Source organism: Podarcis gaigeae (assembly GCF_964106915.1).
Source record: "Podarcis gaigeae genome assembly, chromosome: 14".
Taxonomy (NCBI): Eukaryota; Metazoa; Chordata; class Lepidosauria; order Squamata; family Lacertidae; genus Podarcis; species Podarcis gaigeae.
In genome coordinates, this window is record NC_139690.1 from 23,156,301 (window position 1) to 23,180,275 (window position 23,975).

The window sequence follows — 23,975 nt, forward strand, 5'->3', positions numbered from 1 at the left end:
TCCTTTCCCCCGATTTCCGTCGCCCCCAGATAGATGGGTTTTTAAAATACTGGGTATCATCTCTCGACAGCTGTCACATTTATTGAGAGTCCAGAGCTAAACTCTCAATTAAAACTGTAGGAACTGAATGGCCACGATGAATAAGATGTGTTGCCTAATGAAACAGACCTACATCAAAGAAAGACGTGGTGGTCACGTGTTTGTCAATACATTACAAACATGCCTGTGATATTCTAACTTTTGTCGTACGCCCACCCACTTCAAATCTTTCTCTTTTGGATCCATTTCAATAGCGACTGCGCCATTTTTAAACTTATTTTATTTTTGCAGAAGTGTCTTAATGGGGAGAAAATTTGTAACTTTCTGGTGATTCTCTCCCCCCCCCCTTCCCACTTCTCTTGTACAGTTAATTTAATATTCTTTCTCTGTCTTTCTTTCTCCCAGCCCCATGTATTTTCCCTTCAATTAACTTATGAAACACAGCCCGACATAAGTTTAATCATTTTCTCTAGATTTCTTTACCCTCTGCATCTGATTTGCAGGGGTTTTTTTTTTACTTCCATAAAAATGTGTATAAAAACAAAATGTTACTCTTCCCTCTCCGCCCCCGCGCCCTCCCCCTTTCCTTTCTCCTTGAAGCCTATATATACATAAGACTTCCCCCACTCCCTCCTTTTTTTTTTAAGGGAATAGACCTCAGGGATTGTCATTAGATCGGATGGCAAGGCTTTATAGAGAGTGTTTTGCATAATTACATACCAAAGCCAGCATAGTCACCCTCACATTTTATGGGTCACAAACCATCAACAATTGACACATTATATTCCAAGAAACCTCAGTCCATTCAGCAATAGAGAAAACTATTCTGCTTAATCTAGAACTCAAGGAGAATGAAATTTTTTTCTAATAAGAAACCCCAGAAGAGATTACTGGCCAGCTGACACCGTGTTTACATATAGTTATAAAGTTCAGAGGACTGGTGTGGTGTGGAGAGGGCGGGCGGGGGGGGGGGCGCTGCGGCAGAGTGAAAAGCTGCCATCGCTAAAACATGATTAAGACGCTCATAGAGGCCTGATGTGGATTCCTCGTCAAAAAGAAAAAAGGCTGAAAGCACAACCCCTCCCTTTTGTGAGCCCCCCATCAATACACACACACACACACACACACACACACACACACACACAACTCTTCCAGCCAGCCGCACTCACGCTCCCCACTTTCCTCCAGCTCTGCCCACCCCCACCCCCTTTCCCACTCTAGCATTGCCACTCAGTAATTAAGATATTCCCTCTAAGGTCCGACAGGTCCTCTGGTAACTGAATCATATGAGTTACCTTTGATGTCAAACTTTCGACAGTTGTCACACTAAGCCTTAGTTAGTCAATGCATGCAGTCCAGCCTCCTTCCGCCACCCTCCATCAGCTGCCCCCTTCCTTACACACACGCGCGCGCGCGCTCGGAGACGCACACTTTATTTCTTTTACAGAATAGGTGAGGGTGGGGGATCCCTTTGAAGGAAGTTAATAACTTCAGTCGCCCGCCACAAGGGCCGGCGCTTCAACAGCCCAGCACCACCCGAGGTGAGAAGGTGAGAATTTAGAAATTAATTTAACGACACCCCCCATTAATCCTCGGCTCGCCCCCTACTGAAATGAAGCTGCACTCTGTGTCTCTGGCTGCATTTGCTTCCGTGTCCCTACCCGCCCTCGTTCCTCTTCTCTCTCTCTCTCTCTCTCTCTCTCTCTCCTGTCTTTTACCTCCGCCGCTGTGTAGATTGCAATATCCTAGAGACAGAGACTTGCCACCCCTTGCTGCTGTTATTCCTCGGTCTTGAACTGAAGGTGAGAGGTTGGCTTGGTTTTCCCCCCCACCCCACCCCTCTATTTCCTTGGCCCATCCTGGGGCTCTTTTTAAATAAGTGGGAAGGGGGATTTCCCTAGATTAGGCAATCCCAAACTCGGCCTTCCAGCTTCTTTGGGACTACACCTCCTATCATCCCTAGCTAATAGGAGCAGCGGTCAGGGATGATGGGAATTGTAGTCCAAAAACAGCTGGAGGGCCGAGTTTGGGGGTGCCTGCCCTAGATTCCCCTATACAAAGTGGGAACTCACTCCCATTGAGAAAAGAAGCAGGGTGGAGGGCTCAGGTGAGCATTCAGCCCCCAGGCTTCTCATAGTCTGGAAAGGGCCTGCTCATCATTTGAAAGTATGTCACAAATTCCCTTAACCACTCTAACTCCTTGGATTTCATTCTGAGCTGCCTGAACTTGGCTTTGGTAATGACAAGAGCGTTGGTTTGGCTCACCCAGAGTGGGGGAAGACAAGTCTACCTGTAGAGGCCTGTTCATCCAGCAGCTCCTAGCACCTCGGCAGCCTCACTTCAGGCGTATTTGCTCAGAAATAAGTCTCACTGCACTGGGCTGGGCTTACTGGTGGTTGAGTGTGATTGCAAACCAGATTGCGGAGAAAATGCTTTGCCCTCACAACAGCCCTGCAAGGACTGTCACAGCCTCTTCCTTTTTCTTTTTTTTCTTTCTCACAAAGGAAGAACTGAAGCCGAGAAATTAAATGACTTCCCCAAGGCAAGAAAAGGAGTAATACAATCATAGAATTGTAGCGTTGGAAGGGACCCTGAGGATCATCTAGTCCAACCCTCTGCAATGCAAGAATATGCAGCTGTCCCATACAGGGATCAAACCTTGGCATAATGAGTACCAACTGTCTGCGTCAAAGTTGGAACCTTAACAGACACATGGGTCCAACTATACAACAAAATAGCACTGAGAGCATTAGGCTTCTTATAGTAGCAGCAATAGTAGGCTTAGATTATTTTGTAGAATCATAGAATTGCAGAGCTGGAAGGGATCCCGAGGATCATCAAGTCCAACCCCCTGCAATGCAGGAATACGCAAGTGTGCCATATGGGGATCAAATCTGCAACTTTGGTGTTACCGGCACCATGCTCTAACCAACTGAGCTCTTCAAGTACATGTGCCTGGGTTTATTTCATTTATATACAGTGGAACCTCGGGTTATGTACCGTCCTCCTTATGAATGCTTTTGGTAACATGCTCCACTAACCCAGAAGTAGATGCCCCTTGTTGCAAACTTTGCCCCAGGATGTGAGCGGAAGTCACGTGCCATTGGCGTGGCAGCAGCAGGAGGCCCCATTAGCAAAAGCATGCCTCATGTTAAGAACTGTTTTGACTTAAGAAAGGACCTCCGGAACAAATTAAGTTCGTAACCAGAGGTACCACTGTACCACCTTTTCTCCAAAGGAGCTCCCATGGTTCATCCTTGCAACAACCCAATGAGGTGGGCTAGGCTGAAGGATGGTGTCTAGCCCAAGGTCATCAAGTGAGCTTCATTGACTGAGTGGGGATTTGAACCTTAGTCTCCCAGGTCATAGTCCAACACTCTAACCATCACACCACACCGGCTCTCAAAACTGAAATTCAAAGGGGGGGAAGGAAAGATAATTCTTCCTTTTTCATTTTTAAAAAAACCCCAGTATAGGTTAGAGACTGAGGGTGCCAGCTATAAGCCTCCCTGTTCTTCTGAAGACAATCTACATTCAATTGGCCCATTGATCCAGCTACAGAATCATCATCACCATCAGCCTATTTGTATGCCACTTTTCCACAGTGGTAATAATAATAATAATAAATTTTATTTATATCCCGCCCTCCCCAGCCAAAGCCGGGCTCAGGGCGACTAACAACAATAAAACAGTACAAATGTACAGCACAAACAACACTCTAAAATCATTCATTATAAAATTAATTAATTAACTTGGTGTTCAAAGCGGCTCACAAAGCAGCAAATGAACAATATTAAGAACAACCAGAAATAAGAATGTCAATAAATACAAAAAATTAATTCACAAGATAACAATATGGAGAAGTTAATCTACCAAGAAGTTCCAGTTACAGATAGGTAGCCGTGTTGGTCTGCCATAGTCAAAACAAAAAAAATTCCTTCCAGTAGCACCTTAAAGACCAACTAAGTCAGTTCTTGGTATGAGCTTTTGTGTGCATGCACACTGTATCTGAAGAAGTGTGCATGCACACGAAAGCTCATACCAAGAACTGACTTAGTTGGTCTTTAAGGTGCTACTGGAAGGAATTTTTTTTGTTTTTACCAAGAAGTTAACAGGGTAGAAGAAGTAGCAGTCAGTGTAGGAAGCTGCCTTGCCCTGAATCAGATCATGGATCCATCTAGCTGACATGAATCCAAGACCAGCTAAAAGGTTTGCGTGGAAAGCAGGGGGTAACAGGTGAAAGGTGTTTGCACCACCACCAGGTGGCACTTTAATTGTTCTAGGAATAGCTAGGAAATATGCTTTCTAGCTCAGTGGCAGAACATCGGCCTTGAGTGCAGAAGGTCTCATGTTCAATCCCCAGCATTTCCAAGTCCGGCTGAGAAAGCAGCTGCCAGCCAGTGTAGACCAGGTATAGCCAGATGTTGTTGGACTCCTCTACCCATCACCCCTGACAAGCTGGCTGGAGGACACCACATCTGGAGGACACCATGCTGGTTACTCCAGATATAGACCAGAGTTCTTGAGTCCTCAGATGTGGCTGAACGATAGTTCTCATCAGTCCCAGGCAGCTTAGGCAATGGTCAGAGACAGGGATGATGGGAGGTGGAGTTCAACAACATCTGGGGGACCAGGTTTTTCTTAACTGAGGGATGCAATAAAGTTCAGTGGTACCTCCGGTTGTAAACAGAATCCGTTCCAGAGGTCCGACTGCATCCCAAAGAATTTGCAACCGGAGGACCACTTCTGTGCATGTGCACAGCGTGGTTTAGTGCTTCTGCGCATGCATGCGTGGTGAAACCCGGAAAAATACTTCCAGGTTTGCCTTGTTCACATCCCAAAGTTTACATATCCAGAGGGATACGTAAGCAGAGGTACGACTGTAATTCTAAACCTGCTGGCCTTATCACCCACCCTCATTAGATGATAACGTGAATTACTTCATAATGCACTAATGTAGGGATGTGTATTGAAACTAGGAGGGGCTATGTTTCTTAGACATAAACCTACTTTATGTTTGTGAGTTCAGCAGAGTACATCCCTTTGTCAGCTAAAATGAGGAAGCTGTTGATAAGCTAGCTTTAGCCATTTAATTTAAGTAATCCAGGATGCTTTACGGCAGGCTGGATTTCCTGGTATTTCCCCTCTTTTCTCCCCTTCAGACAATAAACACACAAAACAGTCTTCTTGTAAGTAAAGATAGATTTACTCACTCAGTTTCATAGTAGCAGTCTTGAGGCAGTGACAGACATATATTACAGTTTAGATTAGAATTGGAGTCTAAGCTGTTACTCTACATATGTCCTATATCCCTAGTTATTGATGAAACATGGAAGAGATGAGATCAGATAGAAGGGATCAGCCAGAGAGTAGGCCAGGACCTGACCATCTTATATAGGGTTGTGCACCTTTACCTGGCTGGACACAGTGGGAGTGGCTCTCATAGGGAGGATTTCCTGTAGACCCTGTGAGTTCCAACTTCCTCTGTGTGAGTGCCTTTCTAGCAATCAGAAGTAGTTGGTTTTGACTGCCTTATTTTAGATATCCCACAATTAAATCAGTCCGGCTGCCTTTAGAGGTCCTCCTACTCCTTCTGCTGAACAAGAAGCCCTGGACTTCTGTCCTCAAAGCCCCTCTCTGTCTGCACCACTACAGGGAAGACAAGATTTTTCTTCCCACTTATAACAACCAGGGGCCCAACTGATCATGTGAATCCAAATGACAGCTTTGTCCTGGCGTCATTGGCAAAAGGAGAGCTGGGATCATTTCTAAGTAACAGCTGACCTCATCGAAACAGATTCTGCTCCTGAGGTCCATTGAGAACCAACAGTGGGGAGGGAGGGTCTATATTGTATACCAAGTCTTGGAAGTTCCCAGAACTTACGTTTGGAGACCATCTGGATTTGATATCCAGCCAAAGCGAGATGGGTAGGTAGAAACTATAACAGTCCCAGAGTTTGAGATTGGGATAAGAGGACAAATAGATATAGATGCGTATTCTGGGGTGGGGCGTGTTGATTCTTCGCCACCTCCCACCCGACTTGCAGAAAGAATGCAGGGAATAATATCATGTTAAGGAAGGGAAAAGACCTTTCATCCTTCCCACTGTTAACCTCAAGAAAGGGTACCTTTGGGAGAAAAGACGTGTTTCTGCCATCACACGAGAAAGGAACCGGGTGCGCGCGCGCGCATTTATTTCTGGCTGCAGGAGACTGGGCGGTCGAGCGGACTCTCGGCGCTTCCTCCTTTCATCGCGAGATCCGAAGAAATTACCTAGATGAAAGCCGACTCCCCCGCCGCTTTCCGTTCCCACCCTCTCGGAGAATTCCTTGGGAATCAATAAAACAACTTTAATGTTCTTTATAATCTAATTATCTCCTAAAAAGTCTCTGTGGAGGCATCTGCTCCGGAGTTGGAGAAAATCTCTGTGGCTCCAAGCGAGAGAAAAGCTGTAGAGAGGCGAGGGGTGTTTGGCTGGAGGGAGGGGGGGAAAAGAAAAATCCTTGCTAAAGGGGGCTTCCCGTGGGATGCCTGTAGAAGCCACTCGACGAGTTGGGCTTGAGCAATAAATTAGCCAGAGAACTAGGAGGGAGGACTCTGCCGCCAGGCCTAGAGTTAGGTGTTCCTTCCTTGCTACTTTGCAAGCTGTGCGGGGCTGGGACCTCTCTGTTTTTGCCTCATTCTATGAAGTGACATCTGAAGCATTGCTCTATACATTACTACTAAAGTAGTAGTAGCAGCAGTAGTACTTCTGTATGTAGTAGTAGTAGTATCGTAGTAGTAATTCTTTATGTAAACCGTCTTGAGATTACTCTTTTACAATCAAGCAGTGTGTATATATTATAAAATAAACACTACTTAATTCACTTTTATTGAACTCCTTAACGACAAATAAAAAGTATTTTCCCCTCTAACATTATAAAAATCATGTCACAAGAGGAATGGTGATTGGGAGGGAGAAGGATAAAAGAAACCTCAGGCAATATTATTTAGCTACTACTTATTATCTTATTAGCTATTATCTCTTATTATTGTATTCGTTATTACTACATACTTATTATCACCACCACATATCATCTGAAGCGCCCTGTAAACTTATTCTGAAATTCAATGGGGGGAACTTCTAATTAACAATGCATCTGTCTTCACTCTGAGTAAGTCCTATCAAGACTTACCGGTACTTACTCGAGGCTAACTTTGGCTGGGTGAGAGTCCACCTTAAGAACTGAGCATGTTCCTACTTAAAATACTCCTACCCTCGTCAGTAGCAGGGGTAGCGTTTCAAATCCTGTATGCCTGGCTCAGCTAGTTCGTCGGGGGACCTTATTCGTTTATTTGTTGAGAGCCCTGTTTGTGTTTTCGGGCTCCGCAGATGAAGCTTTTCCTAATGCGTCATCATGTCTATGCCAAAACACCCCCCCCCCCAAAAAAGTTCAACAGATCACACTTCTGCCTTCTGGGCACCATGGCCCGGAAGTTCTATCAAGGTGTGGGTGGGTGGGTGGCATATTGGCAATGCATGCCATCTTTCAGATCTCAAAACTTCAAATATTTCCACTCTTGGGGAAGAAAGAAAAGAACTTACTTTTCAACCAACCACCGCAACATCTCTGTCTGTCTCACTTGGAAAGGAGTGAGTGTTCTTCAAGTCACCTCTACAGAGCTAATGGTTGGCGAGTTTGACGACTTCCTTTTCCCAGTGACGACTACATAATCAGCAGCTCCAGATGAAGAGAAATGCTTTCCCCACCACCACCCAACATAGAAAAACAAAGTTGTTTATGTCCGCAAATGCGCTCTATGGGGTTGGCTAGTCGGTCTTCTTAACAGTCCCACTCCAGGTCTCCTCCCAGGACTCAGGGTTTGCCGAGGCCTCTCGGCCAAGGGGTAGGCAGCACCCTAAGGCCATGAGGAAAAGTTCACCTGGGTGTCACACCTCCTTCTCTGTTAAAGCTAACACAACATGGTCAGATATATATACATCCAAGTCACGTTACACCTATCCAGTGGGATATTTTGACAGGTGCTCATCATCGTGGTCAGGACCAAGTCAGACTTCAATCCTGTCCTGTGCACACTTTCCTGGGAGTGGGCCCTGTTGGTCCAGCGAGGTATACTTATGAGTAAACAGGCACAGTCCTTCAAAGGACTTATGGATTCCAACGGGAAAGATTTCGAATTCAAGAAACCAACAGCCTTTAAGGGTGCTTAATGCTGGCTCAACTGTGATGGTTGTTGTGGTGGTGGTTGCAATGGGATCCGTTGTTTTTGGATCCAGTTACCGGTAATTCCCTTTAAAGGTCCCAGAGATTTCAGAGAAGCCTTGGGTGGTGCGACTCTGTGTCTACTCAGAAGTAATCCCAATTGAGTTCAGTAGAGTTAGCTCCTAGGGAAGTGGGTACAACACTGCACTTAGCTCTGGCTTGTTGAACCGAAGCTTAAATATGCTTCCTCTTTTTTGTTGCTCACCATCCAACCTAGAGTTAAGCAATTTTTTTAGCTTCCAATGATTTCAGTGCCAGAGTGAACCTCTTTTGAAGCAGTGGGACAATAACTTAGCTGGTTGCTTGGGGTAAAGTTGGGAATGTTTGTTTTTTGGATGGTGGTAAATAACTAGATATTTCATTTTACGTTGTGATGCTGCAAGAGGGATCAGCAATCCTTTAAGTGTTTCAGTTCCTTCCTCCGTTTTCTGGAAATATCTAATGGTCAACAATTAATGAGGTTCATTAAGCGAATTTTGATTGTTTACGATATAGTTAGTTCCCTGGTCAACTGTGTTCTCTCTGTGTGTATCTCGTAAACCTAAATGTCATTTTACTTGTGAACGTATGTATGCGATGATTTAGTCGTCGTAGACAATAACACATTTTTTTAAAAAAAAACCAGACTTCCAGGATAGTGGAGTTGCCTCGCTTTGGAGATGAAAACGCGCGGCTTCTTCGGCCCTTCATCCCTGGATCACAGACACAACCTGTTCTAGATTATCCACAGCATCTTTAAAGGGGGAGGATATCACTTTTCGTTTTAAATAGAACGAGGCACCCCCTCCCCCCTTCTCTCTCTCCCTAACCCTTTAAGCGTTTCAAAGCATTTGGGGTCTGCCACTCAAAGGACGATGTTCTAATGGGGTTTGACAGCTTTTTTTCAAACAACTCGGCGAATTGGGGGAGGGGGGTTGTTGGGGTAAGGAAAGAAAGTAAGAATAGAAAATCGATCTCCTACTTCTGAAAAGTTTTGCAATCCCTGCGTGTATATTCCCCATATAAATAAGAATTCGGAATAAATCCAGCGCCATGCTGGGTGAGGTGGTGCAGACTCCGACTAGATTGCGCCCCTTATAACCTATGAACGGTCACGGGAATACAGGCAGTTGCCTTATACCAATTCTAACCATCAGTCCAATATTGCCAACCCTTGTTGGCAGCATCTGTCCACGGTTTCAAACAGAGATCTAGCCAGACCCACCTGGAAATACCAGGGATTGAACCTACGACCTTCTGCACGTGCTCTTCCACCAACCTTTGGCTTTCCCCGTATGGTTTGCCAAATAAGACTCAGCTGTCCATCTAATCCAGGCCTTAGCCGGGAGATCAGAAGTAGGGTATCAAAACTGAGGGTTGCTCAGTGATCCCAACAACAGGTCCTCAGATGTCCGTGGTCCTATCGCTGCTCCAGTCAATAGGCGCTGACCTGCCCCCCCCTCTTGTGGTGCTCAATTCTGTAAGTCGAGGGCTCACTCGGCAGAATGAGGGACTACAAATTAATCGGAGCAGGGGAGGAGCTTGTAAGGCTCTTAATTCCAAACTCCAACATGAATTCCAGACTCTAGCACTGGATGAAGAGCATGTTTCTACTGCCCTGAACCTACTGCCCTTCAGTTCTCACGTTCTGTGCTTCCTTTTGCTTCTACGCAAACACATTCACCTTAAATGACATCTCAGCATACCTAAATTCAAGATCCTCCATCCTTGTCGCTGATGAACCAGAGTACAGTACAGTGCTCAGGGGTTCCAACAATAGTTGGGTTTCTCTCCGTCCCGTCCCTTCCCCGCATGTCCCATAGCTCTCCACCCAGAGCCAAGTCAAGCCAAAATATTTCTGTTCACTCAAAGTCTGGTGACAAAATAGAGGGGAGATCAATGGTTAGACTCTTCCCAAGTGGGAAGTGGTAGCGTCGTAGAAGAACCTACAACCTTAAATTTCATGTACTTGTGCAAGCTTGGAACGGCAGATTAATCAGCTACGTATGCCCTTGATTAATCGGTCATCCGCAATGCTTGTAATATCCCCAGCCCTTTGATTGTTATGGTCATAAAATATAGAAAATATTCCAGAGGGTCTGGCGGTCTACAAAGAGCCGTAGCTTCCATTGCAACTGATTTTGGTTCAGCATCTCCCCAAAGGCACCTTCCTTTACTTTCATAACAGGGCAAATGATCTCATGACAACTTAGGTAGCCATCGATTATTCGGTTAAAAAGTAGGCCACTCGCCCACTGAAAAGCCTCTAATCGACTGGCAGCCATGGAAATATTTGTATTTGTAGAAGGGTAGAAATGGGCCGGGTGGACGCGAGTACAGGAAGCAAATTCTCAGGACAGGGGAGCCAAAACGGGATGAGCAGTTCAGTTTTCTCCTTTGCCCGTTTCTCGGTGCCTCAAGAATATTTTGTTAAAGACACTGGGAACGACCTAGTAGGAAGTCGTCCCTTGTCCCATATGCTGGAAAACTTATAAGAATCCCATAAAGTGCTAAAGGGACTCGTCCGCCTCCCAAAATAACATGTCCCCATTTTTTTTCGAGCTTAAAATAACCGGGCAATTGTTTGGAGAAGGCCTAAGTGTCGTCTCGGGGACTTTTAATAGCGTGGTGGTTGCTGCTCCCCTCGTCCGAGATACTTTACAGCAAGTAAAACGCGACTCTTCCTAATCCAGCCCCTAGTGACAAACGGGGCACCATATCTACCCTTGTATTCTCAACCCGCTTCCTTCTTTTAAGATTTACGGCTGCCACGCGGAAGAAATCTCGGGGCAAGGGTACCGTTCAAACTACAATCCCCAACCGAGTGAATTGCTGCTTTTTCCCCCAAGAACAGCTAAACGGCTTCCATGACAGCTAAACAGGTTTCAAACCAGGTTATATTTGTCATGTAGATCTGATCTTATCGAGAACGAGGAAAGCACGTTTCTTATAATGCCAAGAGCTTTCGACTTGTTACCGTCACATGATAAGAAAACACCGCTTGATTAACATGCAATCTAGACAAGGAGAGAGAGAGAAAACCAAAGGGGGGGGGCGGAATCCTAGATACTATTTTACCTCCTGCGATTTAGGCTGTGAGTATTTTTGGACTAATGTTGAAATCATGCTCCTTTTTGCACAAGCGATTGACAATTTCTCAATAAGCATATGTTTCCCGTCACCCAACCCGCCTCCCTTTCTATAGATGCAAACGTACTTTGATCTCTCCTATTCGTTTTATTTTAAGCAGAGGAAAAGTTTGAATTATGAACAGCGTTAAGGGGGGAGTGGGCCAGTGTTTACAAACACTTGTGAGCGCGCCTGTATCCTAAAGGTCGTTCCTCTTCGTGTTGTTGTTGTTGTTAATCTTGTACCCAATGCGCTTCCTAACTAGCCTTCTAAATTAGAGAAGGCGTCTATGTATCCTTGGGATGGCAGCTCCAGAGCTAAAACCCACAAACTTTCCCGTTTTCCTTCACAATATGATTTCTCCCAGAAATACACTTGCAGGTGACAGTAAGCGAGTGTCTGGGAGAGAATGGGAAGAAAGTACTTTGCAAAATGTTTCCCCAGTAAATATGATTGTCTGGTTGCATCTGTGGGAAGGAAGGGACTATATAATATGTATATAATATATATAATATTTCGGAGGAGGAGAAGGGGGCTTCTCCACCTCCTGCCCAAAGTATGACAACAAGCAATTGGCATAATAATAAAATGCACCCAGATTGTTATGATACATTTGGGAGCGATGAGGAAGGAATAATGCTGCTGGTTTCTTTCTAGATCGGGAAGTATTTCTCACAGCAATTTGGTGAGAAGGGCGTGGACGTTTGGTTTTTGTGTTTTTATTAAAGGAGAAATGGATCGATGGAACTCTCCACTAGGAAAGAACGGGAAGGGGAAGGGGAAGAATAAAGAAATGTTTTTCTTTCTTTTTTTTAAAGCAATTCACACCAACTTCTCTTTTGCGACTTCTTCCCTAGAAATTGTGGAAACTGAAAGAAGCGAGTCTTAATATCTGCGATGGACATTGTCATTACTTAGGGTGGGAGACGCTGAAATGAAATCTACGGATCCTTCCCTGGCGGGACAATGGTATGCAGGGGGGCGGGCAGGCGCGGACTCTGTATTTTAGCTGCTAGTTAAGCGAGCAGATAATGTTCCCCGCTCGTTTTCACATTTATTTGTACCAACCGTCGGGTTAAAGCCACATCTGACTTCATTACTTTCAGAAGCTGTCTATTTGGCGAGTGTCACTTTTCATCACGCTGGGCAAATAAAATTCTTGGAGAAATGAATGGTGAAGGAAGGCCAGAGAGGAACATCGCGGCTGTTTCCCTTTGGACGTATCGCATCCTCCAAGGCCTCAGCCGCGCTTTGGAGCATCTTCCTTTGCTCTCTGCGTTCAGATATATTTAAAACAAAACAAACATCTCCAAACTCAATCTATCGTTTGTGCTCCAAATGCACAAGTTGCCGGGTGGGGTGTCACAACTGAGAAGACCACAGTGAAGGGGGATACAAAACACAGCAAAGATAGTTCTGAACTGCCTTTCAAATCTATTTTAATATCATAGAAACCGATGGCTCCATTAGGCCGCGTCTCACGCCTATTCACAGAGGAGATACAGAACCGGAGGTTAATTAGGAATCATTTTTGTCTTGATTTTTAATAGGAAAAGTCCTTGAAGGAAAGATGGGAGGGATAAAGAGCGCATCTTCTCCACTTCTACTCCCCACCATAAAAAAATTCTAAGGGGGGCGGGGGGGGGGGAGAGAGAGAGAAAAGGAACAAAAGAAAAAAGTTGTTAAAACTAGTCAGTTTGGAAACAGTTCCTAAACCTCAGCGCTTTCTTTCACTCTCTCTGTTTTTAAAAGAAAATCTAAGTCGACGGAGAGCTAAATTAAAGACCTTAGCATAGGAATCTAAGAACTGGATCATATGTGTTTGGAGGAAGTTGCAGGTCCAGATATTGGCTGCTTTGTTTGTTTTATTTGAAAGAAAGCAGTAACACGGCCTGATCATCCCCCCTTTTTTTCAAAAAGAGCTCGTCTGATCTTCAAATCCCAGACATTTTCGCCTCTGTTTCCAGGAGAAAGAGAGAGTGAAAAATAAATAAATTTAGGAGAGGAAAGGAAGGGAAAGTGGGAGAAGCAGGTGCATGGCAGCGATTGGCATGTTTTCTACAAATCCCCCCTCTGCCTCATCACCTCTGTTTCGTAGCACAAAAGCGAAGAGAACTGAATCTCTCTCTGAACCCCGAAAACTTACGAAGAGAGAATCTTGTCTCCTGAGTTAATGCCTTGCTTCTCCAGTCTTTCTTCTTGTACTCGCTCTGGACGCTGCCTAGGTTAAAATCAGTAACAAAACTTCCGTCGTGTTTTCGAGCTCACTTTTTAATAATTACGTTTATCTCTTGTAAGCCCTCCCCCCATTTTTAAAAATGCGCCTGGATTATGTGTGTGTGTGCATCTAAGATGTATCGAGAAAACACATGCTTTGCACTTTTCCTGAATAAGTCTCATTTCTACCTGCCAGTTCCCTACCCCCTTTTTTGCCTCTTTCTTATTTAAGAAATCAGACTGTTTGAAGGTTTGTTTGCTCTATCTTGTCTTTTTTGCAGAGCTGCCCAATGGAATTGTAACCCTCTCCTAATCTCCGCGGCAGAAACCATGCTAATAAGGGGCTCTCTCGCCCAAACCTGTCACCTTGGAGCGCCACCTTGCCGCTGAAAGGCAAACTGCAAGTCCAGAAGATCTTGATGCTGGTGCTATTTGCAACTCTCTCTCTCTCTCTCTCTCTCTCTCTCTCTCTCTCTCTCTCTCTCTCTCTCTCTCTCTCTCTCTCTCTCTCATAATCAAAGAGACCTAATAGAATCGGACACTTGAAAGTGCCCCTTTCGCTCGGAGTTGAAGAGACATTGTATCTTTCCTGGCTATCTCCTGTAGTATCAGAATGTGTGGGTGTATGTGTGAAGAAGCTGGGGGGGGGGGAGAGATGGGGGGGGGAGAGAAGAAACGCAAAACCAAGCTTGGGTGTACGGTTTCTCAAAGACTTACAAGTTGTAACCTAACCGGCAATGTTTGAATTTAAGCTATACAATAACGGATAGATTTTCACACCTCGCCTATAATTTAAAACCCCGGTATTCATTCATTTATTTATTTTTTTAAGTTTGGAGGTAACCCAAACGCACCCTTATGAGTCAATGGAAAGGAAAGCTATCGAGTAACGCCAAGGGGGAAAAAATGCTCAGAGGAAAATCAAACCAAGGCAGAGACTCAACCGCCATTGGCGAGGGGATTATGTTCATATTTTAATTCTTGGCCACAATGGCGGACATTTCAGTTTTTCACACACACACAGGCAGAAACCAAAACGTTTGCCTAGTCAAATCAAGGACAAGTTCTAAATCAGTGATTATTCTCTATCTGCCTGTCGATCGCAATCTCTCCCTTTTAAAGAATCAGACTTTAGCGAATAAACTGGGATATTTTAAAAACAATCTATTTGAGATAAATAACAGTATTTTTAAAACAGTGTCTGAGGGCCAGTACAAACTTGGGAGAAAATATATTTATGATCATCACTTCTGGTTGTGGTTGTTGTTTATTTTTCAAAATAACAAATATAAATATTCATAAAATGAAACATGCAGGGGGAGATGATGAAAAAAGGCGATCCTATGAAAAGCGCGAATTATATGTAGCATTCCAAAGGCGTTCATATGTTACCGCAGACGTTTGCGGGGAAACGTTTTCCTCGAGACACATTTATTTTAGACATAGGCCGGGGTTCAATTTATTATAAGCAAATTCTTAGAGTCCATCTATCTGTTTATATCACACTTATCGAACCGAACGGAAAAGTTACGTCTCCCGGCGCAGAGGCGGCTTCGAACAGAGCATGTTTCTAAGGTTTCTGATTCCAGGCTCACGCCTCGTTTCCACAATCTGTGAAGCAACTCAAAGATGCTGAGCAGAGGAACAGAAGAAGGTACAAACATTTGTGCATCTGTGATGCGTTTTAAAAAATATTGTTGTTTCCCTGGCTTCTTGATATTTCCCACCCATCATTAATTCGTGTAGAGTGTTTTCCAGGGTAAAGAAAATAAAAGGGGGGGGGGAGGAGGCAGGGGAGGGAGGGAGAGTAAAAATGAGTCTAAACAGATTCTACCCTGAGAACAATAGATCCAAACAGCTGCGACAGGTGGACCCCCGTGATAAGTGAGGAAGACTTCTGTCTTACAATTTTGAATATTAGAGAGGACATAATACGCGGAGTCCACTTTCCTTAATAACAAAGGATTCAAAAGGCGGGAGGGGGTTGGAATTGAAGAGCCACGCTTTGATCACGTACATATAAAAGGGCTATATAGAGATAGAGAGATAGACAAGAAGACAGACAGTCACGAAATTTGGGGATAGTGTGAAGCTTTGTGTTGTTATCGTTTTAGACAAGCGCACCTCCCAAATCCTTGGGAGAAATGTCTGTGGGTGTTTGACCTTAAAATAAAATTAAAAAATAAAAAGAAAGAAAGGAGAGAGTAGGCGAGAGAGGGGAAAGTTGGGGGGCGGGGGAGAACCGAAAAAATATATATATTTCCCCCAAAAAATAATTTTATTGCCCTTACGTCTCCTACCACAAAGATGCAAAGTAAGGCTGTGGAATTTGTATTACAACCCGATCATAATGTTTCAGCGGTGGAAAACATGTAGCCAGAGGGTGTTGCTAATGATTCCTGGATTAGAGAGAGAGGGAAAGGAGGGTGGGGGGAGGAAACTGCTTTCATAAAAAAAAGCAGTCTGAAATTTAACCATTAATCCCAGGCACCGGAATATATCAAACCATCCCACACACCGCAGAAGGGGGAGGGAGGGGTGGGGAGGGGAAATCTATCATTAGCTTGATGCACACGCCAGGATTTCTATACTTTTCTCCCTTAAGCCTGCTCACGGCCTGTTCCTTGGAGATTTGAGGCTGTGGTGCTCAGGGTCGCCGAGGGTGGAGGTGAGGGCTGTTTAAACTGGGTGGGGGAGAAACACTGCAAACTTTTTCCCCGGGTGGGGGCTATGCAAGGGGAGGGGGAGCTGACCCATTCCCCATGGCAGGTCAACGGGAACTGCAATGAAAGGGGAGGTTTGCATTTATGGGTCAGGGGTGGGTAGGGAGAGAAGGCACCCTCCTCAAGGCCGAGGAGAGGAGAGGTTTATGTTGTGAGGGGGGACTCCGGGTTGGATAGCAGACGCGTGGTTGTGTCGTGCGATTTTTCCCCCTTTTGCAAGATATATGTCGCTGGAGGGAGCGAGATTTCCTCCAGGCTTTCGCAGAGCACCACGCGCCCCAGAGTCAGGGCCTTCCTAGTTCACACCACATAGTAGTCTCCCCCTCCCCTCCGCAACCCACGTGGAAAAGGATAAAGTTCTATCCTGGAAACTGGAAAGGAGGAAACTACGAGCAGAGCTGCAGGAGAAGATCGAAGAAAGAGTCTCATGGCAGCCAAGGAAGTGGACTGAGAGTCCACGAAAAGCCAAATGTGTTAGGCTTTAGAGAGCTACGAGGTTCTCTGTTCCTTTTGCTTCTGGAATCTGGAAAACCCGGGGGATAATCGGTGGCGAAGAGAGGAATTGATCGACTGACTGACGCCCAGGAGCAAGTCCTGGTGGCAATAAGGCAAGAGCAATAGCCACGACTCCGGGACTCCCTGAAACGCGTTGAGTTGTTTACAGCAGGGCGGTTGGTGCTTCTTTGAAGCAGTGTGTGTGTGATTAACTCCTCCCTCAACTTGCGATGTCCTGCTCTATTTCCCAGCTTGTTTGTCTCAAAGACTTTCCCCCAACAATCCTCAAAGTAGCCCCAATCTCTTCCTCACTCCTCATACATCACTTCAGGGGTACTTCATCCGCGGTGTATCACTTGAGAATAAAACAGGCGGTTTAAAGGAAATGCGCACAAGGCCAAGTTCTTGGTCCAAACAGAGTTATTTATTCACCTAGTTGCGTATTACTATAAATGAACCGCAGTGCCTTAAAACGAGGAGCTCGCAGCACTGAGAAACTGGCATCACTCCGATTTCAAGAATTAGATTTAGAATATGTAGTTTGGACTGTTTCATAGCTTCTGCGCAGCCTGCCTCTCTCACTCCAGCATCCATAGGTATATGGTTGGGATGCTAGGGTTCCTCTCGAGGTAAGTCTATCAAAGAGGAAGAGGACTGAATAGAAGAGGCGTCCACCGGCATCCAAATCATCCTTCTCTTTGGAGTTCCATAAGATAGGAGACAGAGAGAGCGCTTCAGCTGAAATTTCAATTGTTATTGTTATTGAGATAGCTTGGACCTGTCCTTCACTCCGATTAATCCAATCTCCCCCTGCCTTTGATTAGCGTAAGAACAGAATGTCCTGGTTGATAAAACTAGACCGCTATGAAAGTATTGGCCTTCTGTTGTCCATGGATTCAGAGGTATACTATTCCTGAATATGGAAGATTGCTTTAGCTTTCATAAATAATAAGCATTGACGTATCCACCATACCTGTCTTGATTTTCTCCAGCCTTTCCTGGGTGTCTGCCCTCCTTATGCTTTTGGACTACAACTTCCATCAGCCTCAGCTACCACTAGGGCTGATGGGCGATATAGTTCAAAGCACATAGGGAAGATGGGCTTAATCCGGGGTCAACTCTATCATCAGCACATACCTTATGGTAGCGAGTCATTAAACCGATTAAATAAAGACGAACTCTTCTGCCCTCAGTCCAATCTGATCCATAACTTAACATCCATTACTGTAAAAGGATGAGATACCTTGGGCCCAGCCGGGTTCAGTCTCTCCGCCAAAAATTCTCTGGGGCAACTGTGGGCGAGACCAAGAAAAATGGGCGTGTCCGCCCCACAACCCACATAAACACCCATGTACTGTACAGGACTCTTTCACCCTACTCGTTTACCTCCCCTCAATAATTTTACAGCGCAAATCGATGCATACTTACTTTCAAATCGGGCCCATTGAGTTCAATGGGATTTGCTCCCGGGCTAAATTCCTAGAACCGGAGCCTTAGCTTAGTTTTCGAAACTGAAACTAGAATAATAATGGATGGATGGATGACAAAGACTACTGGATTCAGTGGCCCTGACTTGATGGTGGTGGTGATTTTGAATACATTTAAATTTTAAATGTAAAGATAAATATGCCCGCACCATCCCACAGATAACGGGCGAGTCCTTGCCCCTGGACTCCCGTCCGCCAAATATGACCATCAGCATCTTGTCGCAGGATTGTGATAGCTCGCGAACCTTTGCAACTGCCATCCCCCTATAACTGAGAGTTGGCGGTGAGGGAGAGGCATGAAACAGGGGTGGTGTGGGGCTTGTAACCGTGGTTGTGTTGGAGCGTTTCTTTCATCCTGCCTGGGAATGTCTGCTTTGAGTACCATGTGTGCGAAGCACAGTAAGGAGAGGGGAAGCGGGGTGGGGGGTGGATATTAGATGTGTGTATGAGAGAGAATGAGAGAGTTCTTGTACAAGATCTCGAGAAAGAAATGTTCCCTTTGTAAATCCCAGGAGTATCAATTGGCTTTGCTTGCTGCAAGATACAGAGCAAAGGAGGCGCCCTGTTGGACATCAATGGGGAAGAAGGGAGGTGGATGATTCGCCCCCTAGCCTTTGTCATTCAGCTGTGGCGTTTTGCTGCTGCTGCTGCTGCTGCTTCTGTGGCTAAACTTCAGGCATGTTTAGCGGCGTAAAACAACACCCCAAATTGCGCGAGGAAAAATTGCGCGCGGGAGTGTCAGAGCTGGAAAGCGAAGTCTTGTGGGAGGAGAGGGGAAGGGGCGAGATGCGGAGCTCCTCGCCTGACTTCTCCCTTCCTCGTTAGACAGCGCCTGCTCAGAGCCTTGAACGCGCAGAAGAAAGCGCTCGCAGCAGCTGATTCCCCCGCCCACACACACAGCAGGTTCCCCGGCCTAGACCGCTCCGTCTTGACGTCATCAATTTCAGACGCGAAATTGACGAGGTCCGCTCTGGGTTTCTAGGGAAAGAAGAAACAGGTGTTGTCAGCTAAGTGCATGGGGGGGGGGGTAGGGAGGGTTGCATGTCTTGGGCTGGGCTGGGTGGGTGGGAGAATCGAGATTAAGGAATAAAGAGTTGGCAGTCTGGTGGCCTTAATCTAGGTTAATTTGGTCCCCACTCCCCCTTTTGCAAGAGCTATAAAGTCAGGGAAAGAGAGAAAATGTACCACAAGGGCCCATTCATTCTCTCTCTCTCTCTCTCTCTCTCTCTCTCTCATACACACACATATTGAACATTTTACTGATCTCCTACAGAAGCGTAAGAATGAGAAATGTTGCATAAAGGCAACGTGTCAGGATTCCACCCCTTGCATCCTACCCATCCCGTTCCACTACTTTGAGTTTAGTTTCCCTGGACATTCCCTCTGTACATGACAGCAAATTCCATTGAAAACAATGGGATTTACTTCCAAGTAAACATGCACAAAAAATGGAATTGGGGACGCTTTATTAGAACCCCTCGACTTCTTCCTCACTTTGTCCACCATTCAGATACACCTTTGACGCTTTTTGTTTAGGAAGTGGAGCAATGGCAGTATAATCAGTTCTGTCGCCTTCCTTCCTTCCCCTGTATTAAATATAATTTCTTAATCCTTCCTTTCTTCCGTCCTTCCGAGAGGTCTTATCCTTTGCCAACTTTTGCACCCACTGTATGTGTGATTATATATATATATATATATACACACACACCATATATATATGACCCGAGACTGTTCCTTTTTTGGCATGATATGCTCTCGCGAGAGAAAGGAAGGCGGTAAGAAAATGCGATGAGTGGGTGGTGGTTGTTTTTTGTTTGCTTTTTTGATCCCTCGCAGGGATCGCCTTTCTTATGTATGATGATAAAGCATAATTCCGTGACAGTAAAGCACTTTAAAACCTCGTGGATTTCAATGAGGGGTTACTTCAGAAACAACAACCAAAACACCTGTTTAACTGCCTTTTTGAAAACTATGGGACTTCAAAGTACCTATCCCTGGCCGGCTGGTATGTGTGTAATGTTTTATACCTACAGTTGTGTGTGTGTTTATACACACATGATATTTTCGTACTTACTTACTTCTTCAAATCTAGCCTTTCTCTCGCAAGAGTTTGTCATTTCAGAGTTAAAAATAGTCTCAGGTCATAATTGAGAGTAGCATTACGCACACGCATATATGTAGATAGATATATACAGTTGGGTGCAAATATTGTCACAGGAGAGTGAATTGTGTTCCTGTGCTACCTCTTGGAAGGAAGGAATTGAGAAACCATATTTAATAGAGAAGAAAGAAAGAAAGAAAGAAAGAAAGAAAGAAAGAAAGAAAGAAAGAAAGAAAGAAAAACTCTAATAGAGGTTTTAAAAAGGAAGCTAGAGAAGGAAGGAAGGAATTGTAAAATATTTAATAGAGCAGAAGGAAGGAGTTGTAATATATGTATAAAAGATTTAAGAGTGACGCTTGGAGGAAATAAAATACACCCCCCTTTTTCAGGCATATTATCTTGCGAATATTGATAGAGGCCATGGGAGAGATATTAACAATCGAAGATGGAAGAGGCGGCCCTTCTCATACGTCATGTTCAGTACTAGCAAGTCCTGCTGCTCCACTTAATATAATTAAGATGGGATAACTCAAGTGGCCTTGGAAGGAAACAGATATTAATGGATTGCAAGGGAGAGCATTTGCGGGGAGAGATCCTGATGGAGCGGCGGTGGCGCGCCTTGAGACTGCGCGTGAAGATAGAGACCCAGGCGGAGTCCTTGGGTGCTAGCTGAAATGCCAGGCACCCCCCAGCGCGCATATCGGCAGCTCAGATGCGCCTGGGTGCATTAGAGAGATCCACTTGGCCGAGGTGACCCCCAGAGGCGGAGAGGCGTGTCTCCGGACATCTATACGCCAAGAAATGGGCATCCTGTTTGATTGAGCGCTTTGAGGGTGTCACTGTTTGAGCGTCCAGGCAGGGAGGGTCGTGTTTGTGTGGAGAAGGGGGGCACTCCCTCTTTAATTATCCAAGCTGACACACCCTCACTTTCAGCCAGAATTTGGTTTCCAGGCCCAAAAGCCAGCCCAACCCAACGGCCCTGCGTCTCCAAGCGATTTACACCCACCGGGCGTTCAAGGGGCTTCGATGGGTTTAAAGGAAAATACTTTTTAGGATGTGTTGAGATTGTGAATCGGGGGTGGGGGGGAGAGAGAGAGAGAAATGAGAAGTAAAATTATGCATGGGGCGGCCTTTTCTCATCTTCCTGCCCTTCCTCGGGCTGGAATCCACAATGGGTTGATTATAAATATTGCATCACAAAGCTGGGTAGCCCTTGTTTTCTCTTTGGGTTGTGTCATTCTTGCGTCTTCCTTGGTCAGCTTTCATATCAACAGGCGAACAGAGGTCATTTTAATTTTTGTTCCACACCCCTGCCCCAACACAGCTTCTGATGTTCTTCCACGTCCATCTGGTTATAGCGTCACTTCCCTCCTCCCACCCCAAATATGCTTCCTCCTCCCTTGCCAATGTAATCCACACTTGCATGTTGGTGGATAGGGACCCCATCGTCCACTGAGGACGATTTCGTCGTAGCGGTCCTGAGTCTGCCGAATTACGTAAGCCCGGCTTCCAAGCGACCCCTGCCACCACTCGCGGAATATTAATCAAATCAATCAAGACTGACAAATGAGAAATATTGGCGAGAAGGTGGCAATTTACAACTTTGTTATTAGTTAAGAATCGCCCGCCTTGTAAGAGTAATTAATAACTCTCTTGGATAGAGACAAGCTGAAGGCAAAAAGAGAAAAGAGAAAAGGGAAAGAGGTAGGGCAGCCCCTTGAAAGAAAAGAGAAGGACAGGAGGAGAAGTGAGTTACATGTCAGCGAAAGAAAGCATAGAAGTACTGGTTGTTTTTTATAAGAGAGATTAATGGTCGTGTGAATTAGCATTTCCTACATGTGCATTATAGATTTCCTTTTATGTATGCTTGTATATATTTCAGAATTAATAACACACACACGCACACACGCACACACAATGCACATGCAAATATAAATACACGCTAGTTTGTTTAAAACCAAATAGATAGACAGACAGACAGGAGGAAACGCATCCATCCATCCGTCTGTATGTCTATATTACCTCCCCTCATTCTTACAATCACATTACAAGGGGTATACAATTTCAGGAAAAGGGGCAATCAATTCGCAGAACTGGACCCATTCTTTTCCTAATGCATCTTTCCACCTTTTCTTTTCAAATGTTCTTTTAAAACGACTGGTCCTCCAAACTCAATTCATAATAAGAAGCTGATTGCTCTCTCCTCAAAGCGAGCACAGTTCGGCTGCAATCCTACGCGCAAGTAACTGAGGAGTGAGCCCCATTGAACGCAATGAGTCTTACTTCTGAGTAGGTATGCATAGGATTGCATGGTTAATTCTCCAGACACCCATCTTTCTCATTCCTTTCTTCACACACACACACACACACACACACACCGGCACCTTCAAGCTCCACCCCTCTAATTCCAGTCCAAAACATGTCTTGTTTTTCTTACGGACACATAAATCACCCCTGATGGTTCAAGACTATAGTGAAGTAAATCGGCTTACTGTGAGTAAAGATCCAAGTCTTCCGGATTCCTTGTGCCACTGGTTGCAACTCCACAAACATCATCATCACCATCATCAAACAAACAAACAAACTTCCCACTTTTTAAAAAAAAACAACAAGTGGGTGATATATATATATATATATATAGCCGGGTGATATTGGGGGGGGGGGTCGTAGGAGGTACAGAGGCAAACTTTATCTCTTCTGTTTTTTATAAGCTGCCAGCCTTTGCCTCCGCTAAAGCCCAGGCTTGGCTTTACAAAAGGTAGCCCCCTTAGATTGAGATTTATTGGTTTCCAAATGAAAAGATTCATTTGATATAAGAGGTTAACTCAAAGTTCCTTAAACCGTGACTGGCATCGCCAAAGAGGTTTTTTGCCTACTCAGCACAAAGGCAGTTCAAAGGAGCCTTTAAAACACACACACGCACACATCTACATACACACAAACACACTCTCACACTTGAGACTCAACTGCAATTTTCTTTTCACTTTTGTTTCTTTCTGCTATTACAAAGCCCCCCCAGCCTCTTTGTAGGTAGCTGGAGGGGTCTCCCCCCCACAAGCTGAACTTTGCCATTTTGGTGTTGACCAAATCCCCTCCCCCCTCATTTCTGCTTCTGTGTGTGTGTGAGAGAGAGAGAGTTTTAAACCATCAGTGAATGGAAAGCATGAAAAGATTAATCAGTGTTTTTTTTATAAAAAAAAAAAGAAGAAGAGAGAGAAATTACTGGAGACAGAAGAAGAGATAACTGGTAGAATTTGAAATGCAGAAAGAGAGAGATTGGGAGTGTTAGAAGAGGGTTAGAAGGAGGTAAAGAGGAAGAGTTGGAATGAGCCAAAGGTATAAATGGGGATGGAAGAGATGGAGAATGACGAACAAAGGTCTTGTTGGGAGGTTACTAGAGAATCCAGACCTGCGAAAGGAGAAGGTTGTTGGCCGTGTGTGTGTGTGTGAGAGAGAGAGAGGGGGGGGAGGGAGAGGGAGAGGGAGAGAATCCTGCGTGTGAAGTCTGCTATGGAAATGCTAATGAGATAAAATTAACCCG

The 23,975-nt window shown here is 45.0% G+C and overlaps 1 long non-coding RNA gene across 1 annotated transcript; it reads left to right on the forward strand.

Annotated features, from left to right (window-relative positions):
• Positions 1-1,746: 1,746 nt before the first annotated feature.
• LOC310831976 lies at positions 1,747-14,833 on the forward strand. The gene is made up of 3 exons (XR_014558080.1): positions 1,747-1,841; positions 12,269-12,380; positions 13,910-14,833. It is a non-coding gene; the product is annotated as an uncharacterized lncRNA (long non-coding RNA).
• Positions 14,834-23,975: the final 9,142 nt, after the last annotated feature.